Raw genomic sequence first — 11,001 nt, 5'->3', positions numbered from 1 at the left:
TCAGTGCATGTTTTTGAACCTCTCATCCTCATAGCTGCCACAGTCTTAAAGAGCGCTGCTGCAACATGTGAGCAGGATTCAGACACACCAGCATTTCATGTACAATGGGCAGATCCACCTTGCATCAAAAGTAACCCAGGGCTTTAGTGGAACGTCCCTCAGCCGTTCAGAGTGCAATACCCGGGTATAAGTAGATGTGCAATTAGCAGAAGGAGGACAACAGCCATATAGCAGCCATTTGTTCACCAAAATAACTTAGTATTTTTGTTAAAATAGAACCAGGTAAAATAGGAATAATGTTTATGTTGCTTACAGTGTTAATACATGGTTATTGATAGTGTAAAATATTTAATTTCATTATTTCTCTTTTATTAGTGGTTTCAACTGGGGTAAAATTGTTTTGAATTCAGATAAATGTTACAAACTTCGTAAACCCATGTATGATGGGGAGAGTAAGACATATTATGGATTGTTAAAATTCCCTGGTCTATAAATAAATAAATTGATAATCCTCTAAATACTTCCAATAGGGCTGGACAATAATTCAATAACAACATATAGCGATCGATGGATGGCAATGATAGAAAAAAAGGGTCAATAAAAAGTTCAGTAGAATAACCCTTATGCATTCTATCCACATAGGTTAATTTTACAGTCACTACATCCTCACAACCAATCACAAACAAAAACCTAGGAACGCTCCGCCCCCTTCAAAGAGTTCAGTGAGCATGCGTTCTTTTTTCTTTTTTAAAAACTAGCAGTTTTGGTAAAAAGTTGGTTGAGTAAAGGGTTGAGTTTTGTCAGGGTTTGTGTGTTCTGTATCTAAAAATAGGTCGCTAAGCAACAGCATAAAATGGCCAGGGCTGCACTTAAAATATGGATTAAAACAAGGTAGATATGTTGATTTGTGCGGCTTAAAAGTACTAAAAGTACTCAGCTTGACAATGTTTGAACACAACTGGGTAACTATTCAGTTAAACCCAGACTTATTCTTATTCCTGGGAGATTTAAATTTAAAATTGGTTTCATGCAACAAAACGTTTATTTTTTTATCAAAAAAGGAGGATGTTTCTCAAAAGATAATGGACCATTGTAAAAGGAAATATTTTTAGGAACAGTTTAATCTGCTGTTAATTACATTCTAGGTATCATTTTGGTGGTGTTTCGGGGGGTGTGTGTAAATTTTCCCACTGTGTTTGTATTTCACCATCCATATACTTTTGAATACCAACTTGTTTTCAGACTCTCCCCTGCTGCTCTTCCTGTTTGTTGAAAGTCTGTGGTGCCACATGTAGAAGATTCTCAAAATGGGAACAACTGACAAAAACATTAGAACACATCAGATAAAATATAAAATAATCCACTCTGATAGAAAAAAACAATTAGTCCCTTTGTGTTTGTACTAAATTTCTGTCCTTAGCAGATCCCATGGGTTTCTTACATGCTGCCAGTTTGAGCCCTTTTATCAATCAAGATGGTATCCAAATCCCCACAGTCAATTTCATGTAAACACAACAAAAGAATAGTTGTGGGTATGTGTGAGCATGAATGGTAGACAGAGTTATGATGTTTTAGGCAGCAATAAGTGGGGGCAGCACAGCATCACTCAACAAAGCAAACACTGTCAGGGGTGAAATAATCCAGACCTCCTTCTCTCTCTGAGGGTATCGCTCTCTTTCTCAAACACACACAGACACACACACACTGTAGATGTGTCTGTAGGTGCAGGAGAGGCTGTAATTTTGACAAGCTTTAATTGACCAAACTTTTGTTTGACACGCTCTGCAAACACGGCCACATCAATCTAGCACCAATTACAAGTGGCCTCATGGCAACCAGCCGCTCCAATCTCCGTGACAACCCAGATGATTGATCACCAACAGCAGCGGTCTTCTAACCTGATCAGGCAAATTACCATGGCGACTGCCGGGGCCATATGAGTCCCATGCTGCAAAATTAAATTCACTGAGCTCATCAGCTCGTCTTTGTGACAGTCTCACAGAGACAGCGGCACAAAACGCTTCTCACTCATTTCAGGTCAAACACGCTGGGAGCTTGCTGTCTTACACACACACACACACACACACACACACACACACACACACACACACACACACACACACACACACACACACACACATTCTTCTACTCTCTTTCACACACACAGAGAAAGAGCCAATCTCTCCCAGGGCCCCTAGGGGGCCTAAGCACCAGGTGATAGGAGCAATGGGGGGACATGAAGACGTATTAATGTACTGAAGACTTAATGAACCTGCATTCATAGTAGAGGCACAGGCCAGTGAGAAGGGAGGGGGGAGGTGTTTACTTTATTAGTTTACAACAGATTAATGGGGATAATCATTTAAGTGATAGAGATGGATTACCCTCTCAAAGCTGGCCGCAGCTTCATACAGCCACCCACCTACAGTCTCTCTCTCCCACACACACAAACACGCACGCATACACACACACACACACACAACCTTTCAGCAGAATGGAAGTGAGGAAGTATGAGCTGTGTGAGCTCTAGTTTCACATATTCTTGAAAACAAGTTCTTTACTTTGTTTGGGATGTCTGTTTTAGAAGTAATGAAATTTGAATGAGGTCATATCCTGGTATCTTATTGATCAAACAGGCTCCTGCAGAACTTGGTGGGATGGTCAGCTGCGTTAGAGCAGGACTAAAACATTGGACTTTGAGGACTGGAGTTGGAAATTTTTAGTCTAAGACTATGCACTAAAAGAAACAGTATAATTCTCTTAACTCTAACGTTACAAAACATGCAACATGTCCTCTAAAGGTGGTTGTAAAGTACAATGTTTATTTTAATTAAAACATTGGTAAAACTGGCTAAACATTGTCAGTAGAGGAAGTACAATTCAGATGTGTTATTCTGAATGTTAAGAGGGTGGAATAAGTTTACTCTATTCCCAAAACCTAATAAGGAGTCAAGAAAAGTGTTAAAGACAGATAAAGGCATGCTGCCGACCTGAACAGCTGAACACAAGGAGCTTAATAGATAGCGGACAATCAAATTTTAACTCCTAAGACACAATTTCACTGTAAATTCTTGCCAATGTCATTGGGATCTATGACAGAGCAGACAATGTCCCCACAAACTCAGGAGCCGCTGACAGCTGACAGGCCCTAGAGTAATGTGGTTATCCCAACTGGGTCTTCCTCAAAGCAGAAAAACTGAGACATTTATTTTCTAAACATGGATGTCCCAGTGACTTTCAATCTCCAAAATACATTAAAGCAAAGACTGGTTCACCCCAAAGATCCAGTCCCCCAGCAGAAACAGAGCAATGTTGTGGACAGTGACTAGTTATGCATCAGGGAAACAAAGCAGCCACTGGCCAAAAGGATTGCCTGGCACAGAAAAGCAACGTTATCAGGCCAAGTTTCTGCTGTTTACATTCATCTGCAGGCCACTCATTTAGGGTTGAAGATTTTTGCATCCTGGACAGAAACAAACTTTGGTTTGAAAGGGGTGTAAAAGAACCAATTTTTTGAAAGGAAACCACCCATCGTTGAGCAGGGTGGTTTCAATTGTCACCCTCTTACAATGCTGTTATTATGAGTGTGACTCAGCCCCTTGAGAACAACAGGTAGACATCAGTGCACTAACTACTGGTTGGTAACCTGATTGACCTCCTTTGCATGTAAGTTTTGATTGTCTCAATCAACTCGTTGAGCCACTATGCATAGGTACTGCTTATTTATTTATTCAATAAGTCCTCAGACTGACAAATTCTCTTAAAGAGACAAAATGTTTCAACTAAGAAGAACCCATCAAGAGGACCTACTCACTTTTTTAACCTGGTTATTGAGATACATCAGGATATTTTAAGTTAATAATATATGTTTTAAATTAGATATAAATTGAATATTTAAAGGAGCAACAAACAATATTTCACCACTAGGTAGTGCTTGAGCACTGTCTGGAGACCAAAACAAGATGTGTGACTCTCTTTAGCTCCGCTCTGGCTGCCACCAAGCTCCTCCTTTCCCTTCTCATGACTTGGCCTCTATGAACATATTTGTAAAGGACATAAACACAACAAAACAGCATCTCCTTTCGGTGGAACATTTCAAGTAAAGACATAACTCATAACTTCATAATGCTGTTAGCAAGGGAAAAGTTTGATCTGCTGGGATGCTCTCCCAGCAGACTGGAGAACAACACAGAGAGCTCTAGTGTGACGTCATACCATACATAGTCCATCTGATATATTAGCTTTAGTTGTTCACATCATTATTTTTTGTTCGTTCTGTCTAAAATATTGAAAATTTGCTTATTGCTCCTTTAAACTTGGGCTTTAGGGTGGATTTATCCATGGATACCCTGAAATAACTTCACTGACATAATTTATAACTGTATTAAACAGGTACGGCAAATGCCTCTGTCAATGTCTAGTCCATCCACACAGGTACCGATATGAGCAGGGCCACGTCTATTTTATCACGCTTTGAAAGTTAGTCAGAACAGGTAATTTTTTTCTAAATCCCCATAAGAAGGACGCTTTACTGTTTCTAAACAAAGTGCTGTTTTTTTCTCACAATTACTTTGGGGTTTACAGCACTTTAAACTCACAAGATGGCATTTAACTGTCTTTTAAACATTGTTGACATGCTTGCACATCTTTGTCTGATGTGTCCAGGTAAAGTAATGTCCATGTGTAACAGAGCTTACAAAACTGCCAGTCACTGCTGTTTTGCACTAATGGGCTTTCCCAGAGCTACAGAGCTGTGTCTCATTAAATATGTAAATTTCTTATAGAGTTGGTTGCTGACCACAGCCTGATCTCAGCAAGACAGAAATGGTTTTAATGTTACTGGAGGTTTCCTTAATGTGGTTCAAGTTAGCTTTTGTTGGCATTTAGCACCTTATAAATACACTGAATTGAAGCTGAGCTGCAGTTCAGCAATCACTCATTCAGTAACGGATATATAAGTTGTGGGAAGGGTGTTTACAGGGGCAGACTGTAAAACAAGGGGGAACAAACGGTTCAGCTGCCCCATGTCCAGGAAAGAGGGGGTGATACGGCAGAACTGGGGCTCTGATCAGTAGGCAGGAATATTTTTTGTTATTATTTATGTGAAAAAAACCTTAGCCTTTTATTAATTGTCAAACTATTGTGAAACAGGAAAGGTTTAGTAAATCTCTGTAAAAGCATTAGTGTACTTTCTAATACAGGAACGTTGAGTTAGCCTGAATCCTTTTACAAAATGAAATGACAATAAATAAATAAATTAGCAGAGAGCTTAACCCCAACAGTAGACCCAAAGTTACTGCTTGCCCACCACAGTTAAAAGTCAGTGCAGATAGAGGAGTTGGCTGACTGGTCAGAGAGCAGAATGGATCTGAGTGATCCTGCATTATGGCCAACTAAAATCACAGTTTCTGTTTGAATGAATTTCATATGTTTAATGACAAAAGAGATGGGAAGTAAACTGCCTGCAGAGGCAGTGGACAGGGATTCTCAAAGTATTTGACCTTATTATACCTCCCAAAATGCATGGGAAAAATGATAGGGACTGAATGATTAACAGCAGCTCAGAAAATACCATATTTTCCCTAACTGTCATGATTTGTAGACTGACCCCGAACACAACCAAACACTCAGAGCTCTGTTTTGAGAGTTTATTGAAGACGATGAGTTGTGGAGGATGAGAACCAGGGTCTTTACCAGGCTGGAGCAAGTGAATACTGAGTGCAGGAGCTGGAGGGCTGGAGAGCTGCGGGTGCTGCGTTAAGAACCAGCAGTACAACAGAGAGGTTACTTTGAGCGCTGGGGTAGCAGCTAAACCAGCAGCACAGCAGAGAGAGTTATTGGAATGCAGGGGTTGCAGCAGAAGCAGCAGCACAGCACAGCAGAGCAGAGAGAATACTTGCAGGCGGGTGGGCGGGCGGGCAGGCAGGCAGTCGTAGACGAAGGGAACTCAGGCAGGACAAAGAAAGAATGAGGTCAGCAGTAATTAGCAGACGATCCGATAGGGAAGAGTTGACTGAGGGAGGTTTAAGTAGCAGTGATGACAGGTGGAAAGAGTCCGGGCTTGATTAGTGACGGCAGGTGAAACTGATCAGTGGAGCATGGAGAACTGGGCTGTATGGGAGGTGGAAAGTGCCTTAATAAAATGTCCATGGTGCAGCAGGCAAAGCTGCACCATGACACTAGCATGCTGGCTGTTCTCTTACAAAGTTGAGAAAAGGTAAACTAGTGCTCTAAATTACATAGAACATTTCAACATAAAATATATAAAGCTTTAGGTGAGATTTCTAGAGCATGAAAGAAACCGTGGACACAGACTTTGTATTTGTGTGTATGGTGGTAAAGCCCCCCCAAAAAAACGATGTGTCCCAGGCCCTGGTAGAGCTATCAGCTGACCTGCATCTGACACGTCTGCATATCTTTCTTATGTTTCAACGATGTATGAAAATGTACAGATTTAAGTGAATAATGCTCCAACGTTGTCTTGGTCTGCAGCTGAAGCTGTCACCAATCATCTCAACTGAGATACTATATAAACCACACTTATGGGACCACAGTCAACACAGGTACAACTGCTAGTAGGAGTATTACTTGTTTGTCTGTTTAGCAATGCAGATGTTCAGTTTGCACTGTTGAAGATTGAAGTCACCATGGGATACTGAAGGTCAGAGTGCTCCAACTGAAGTTATTTGACCTATTTAATTAATTTACCTCAAAGCTCAAAGGGAACAGGTTTTATGAACACCTAGAGACCTCACATATTGGTAAATAGTTAAATTCAATTCAATTCAGTTTTATTTATATAGCGCCAATTCATGAAACATGTCATCTCGAGGCACTTTACAAAGTCAAAAGCAGTCAGATTATACAGACTGGTCAAAAATGTCCTATATAGGGAACCAGTTGATTGCTTCAAAGTCCCGACAAGCAGCATTCACTCCTAAAGAAGCGTAGAGCTACAGGAAGAGTCGTCTGCATTGTCCATGGCTTTGCAGCAATCCCTCATACTGAGTAAGTGTCATAATTATGTAAATGTGACTCTGAAGAACGCAATGACTGACAAAAGGTAGCTTTTAAAAAGATTTATTGTATGATTGAAATGGATGGTTCTTTCTGTGGTTTGAAGGTCTCACGAGTTCTGCCAGAAAGATGGAGAAGGTGGTGAAAAACTTGAGCTTGGTTATTGTGAAGATGAGACTTGGTCGGGAACTCACTTAGGCGGCAGTTTGGGTTTGGTGCAGAGGAGAGGTACTGAGCATACGTCCGGGTTGTCGGTGCAAGTCCTGGTTCCTTCTCGGTGTTGTGACTGGCTGGAGGGTGGACAGGCAGGTGAGCGCAGGCAGGAGGGCAAACAGGGTTCCGTAGGTTCAGCTCGGTTCTTGAGGACTGATCCAGGTTGGCTTCTGATAATGTGACGAGGTTTCCAGGCTGAGGTCAGATGAACGGGTTTCTGGAGCAAGGAGGCAACAAGAACAAGGTTAGTAACGGACTTCAGGAAATAACAAGAGATCATAGGGTTGGTCTGTACCACGCAAGAGCGCAAACGAACTGACGCCCTCCTCCTGGTTCCAGCTCCTTATAAAGGGTGGCAATTAGCTCTGATGAATCACACCTGCCCGTCCAACCCTGAAGAGAAGAGAGAGCAAGGAAAACAGGCCCGCACCTAGACCACGGAGTATGACAGTAAGCATGAAGCGACAGTGGAAAGAAAAACCTCCAGCAGAATCAAATAGTACTGAGTAGCTATGCATAGCATCTTGATGGCCATGTGATGGACACATATCAATCCGGAAAACGGGTCCTGACCCATCGAAGTAGCCAGAAGTAACTCATCTTAATTCCTAATTCATTTCAAACAGATTCCAAGACTCAGCCTTCTGTCATTGCTTACAGCAAACACTGCTCCACTCCTCAACCCTGACTTCATTATAGTCATGCAAGATGAAATGGTATCTGTAAGCAATAACATGAAGGATGTATGGTTCTGAAATGTAAATAAATATTAAGCTAATGAAAATGTGAATCTTGGTGCCGGCCTGTTGCTCAAGACCTGAGTGACTGAGTTTAATGTTCCTGCAGACTTGATGGGGCGAGTGACTGCTCCCTGAAGAAATTAAGACAACATACTGTCACCTGTGTCTGGCCTTTGTTAGATGAGATATTGCTTCTATTGGCTGGTAATAAAAATGTCATGCACCTTACACCTGCACAGACACACTAACTTGTTCTCATTCCAAGAATGTTGACTGCTGCTATTTATTCAAAAGCAGATTCAGATGCACACACAACAAACACTAAAGCAACCTTGCTAATGTGTGTGAAAAATGTAGACAGATCTAACTACACCTAGAACTCTGTTCATAGACCCACACGTTGAATCTTGCCACTGCATAGACTGAAAAAAAAGCTTATTTTGAATTCAATCCACTGACTGATAAACATTTTCTCCACAGAGAAGCTTTAATTACGTCAGCTTGGATTTTGCTGCCTCTCTGCTGCCTGCTGCTGCACAATAGATCTGTGTCAGTGCATCTGACAGATTAAGACAGAGTACAGGTACTATTGCATATTCACAGCACACACCCATGCTCACACGCACGCTCCCATGCACGCACACACACATTATAAATACAATATGAACATTGTGTTTTTCTGTTTTCAGCAGCCCCCCCTTTTCTCCAACACAGACATTCTATGCCTCTGCCTCCCTGATGCTGTGCTTTCCCTTTCTCCTATGTCTCCCATACTTCTATAGTCACATCAAACACAGTGTGAGTAAATGGTCTTTCTGACAGTGACACGAAGGTTTGGATTAGAGCAAAGTAAGTTTTACCACAGGCAAAGTTTAGTTTGAGATGAAGCATCAACACAGAAGTGCCTCACATAAACACCACTTGAAGGAGAACTTTAGGCTGGCTCTGGACAGCATGGACGGCAGAAACAGAGTCTTTAAGGGTAATCAGAAGGAGAGACTAAGCATTCTAAGTTTGATAAAAACTCATTCATTAACCAGTTTGTTCACAGTCTGCATATTTAGCATTTGCAGCCTAAATGTTCCATACATGTTTTTAACAAGATACTGTTCATAATGAAATAATAATATAATATTAATAGTCCAAACCTTTGAAAAGAAACTTTCAAATTGGCTATTCACATCATTGGTCTTATTTCAAGCTTTGGTTCTCCATCACAGGTATTAAAGCTTGAGGGTTCAGCAAAAGTAGATCAACAGTTCCTTGGGACTACACTGTTGTCACTGGAATCTTCATTGAAGATGGCAGTCCTGTTGAATGCAGCTTTTGCTTTGAGTTGCAGGCGCTAATTGGGCTTGGTACGATCCTCAGCCTATTGGGATCACCTGGGCCCAGTGTTAATAATAATAATAATAATAATAATAATAATAATAATAATAATAACAATAATAATAATACATTTTATTTAACAGCGCCTTTCCTGACACTCAAGGTCACTTTACAGACAATAGTGTTCCCAGTACGTTAGCTCCCGTGGTTCCCTGTTTCACTGCTCATAACTGCTTTGGTTGTTTTTCATTGTTTCCATGCAGCATTTCATTCAATGTTAGTTCACTCATGCCTTCACTCGAACACTATTGGTTCATTGTCTAACATGCATCCAGTGTATTTGGGTTTACCTGGAGTTAAAATAAAATGTAACTTCATTTTGACCTTGGTGTCCATATTTGGTGTCCATATTTCATCAATTTTATTTATTTACCTGCAGTCTGAGAGCGAAGTGCTCTGTTAGGAACATACGGGGTAATCAGAGCTCTGATATATGATGGAGCTTGATTATTAAGGGCTTTATACATTGGAAAAACAATTTTAAATTCTATTCTTGATTTTACAGGAAGCCAATGAAGGGAAGCTAAAATTGGAGAAATATGATCCCGCTTGATGATTTTAATCAGAACTCTTGCTGCAGCATTTTGGATCAACTGAAGACTTTGAACTGCATTTTGTGGACTTCCTGATAGTAAAGAATTACAATAGTCCAGCCTTGAAGTAACAAATTCAGTTCAATTAACTTTTATTTATATTGCGCCAATTCATGAAACATGTCATCTCAAGGCACTTTACAAAGTAAAATTAAATCTTATACAGATTGGGTCAGATTATACAGATTGGTCAAAAATGTCCTATACAAGGGAACCCAGTTGATTGCATCAAAACTCCCCATTAATGGGAAGGAAAACCTCCGGCAGAACCAGGCTCAGTATGAACGGTCATCTGCCTCGACTGACTGGGGGTTACAGAAGACAGAGCAGAGACACAACAAGAGAGACAAAAAAAGCACAGAAGCACACATTGATCCAGTAATCTGTTCTACATTAGATGGTAATAGCAGGTGATCTGTCTTCTCTGGATGATGTCACAGTTAACAGAACGCCAGACCAGGTGTACCTACTATGAAGAAAAAAAGAGAAAGAAGAAAAAGTTAAAAGCTGAAATAACGACAACCATGCAAAACTGGAGAACAGTAGAAATCAATAGAGTGAGAAAAATAGACCCTGATGTCCTCCAGTAGCCTAAGCCTATAGGAGCATAACTATAGAGGTAGCTCAGGGTAACATGAGCCACTCTAACTATAAGCTTTGTCAAAAAGGAAAGTTTTAAGATTAATCTTAAAAGTAGATAGGGTGTCTGCCTCATGGACCAAAACTGAGAGTTGGTTCCACAGGAGAGGAGCCTGATAGCTAAAGGATCTGCCTCCCATTCTAGTGTTGCATGGACTGGTTTTTCAGCATCACCCCTGGACAGAATATTTCTAATTTTGGCGATATTCCGCAGGTCAAACAAAGAAACCCTGGAAACCTGTTTAATATGGGATTTAAATTACATGTCTTGGTCAAAAATACATGTGGCTAAACATGTCATCAGTGGTCGGTTGAGGCAGGGGTCCAGAGAAACATTGTTTTAGCAAACGTACAGACTGAAGCAACACTAACATCAAACCTTAACAAAGCTACACAATCTCCGATTGGCA

This window comes from Fundulus heteroclitus, unplaced genomic scaffold (genome assembly GCF_011125445.2).
Source record: "Fundulus heteroclitus isolate FHET01 unplaced genomic scaffold, MU-UCD_Fhet_4.1 scaffold_37, whole genome shotgun sequence".
Lineage (NCBI taxonomy): Eukaryota > Metazoa > Chordata > Actinopteri > Cyprinodontiformes > Fundulidae > Fundulus > Fundulus heteroclitus.
This window is presented reverse-complemented; position numbering follows the sequence as displayed.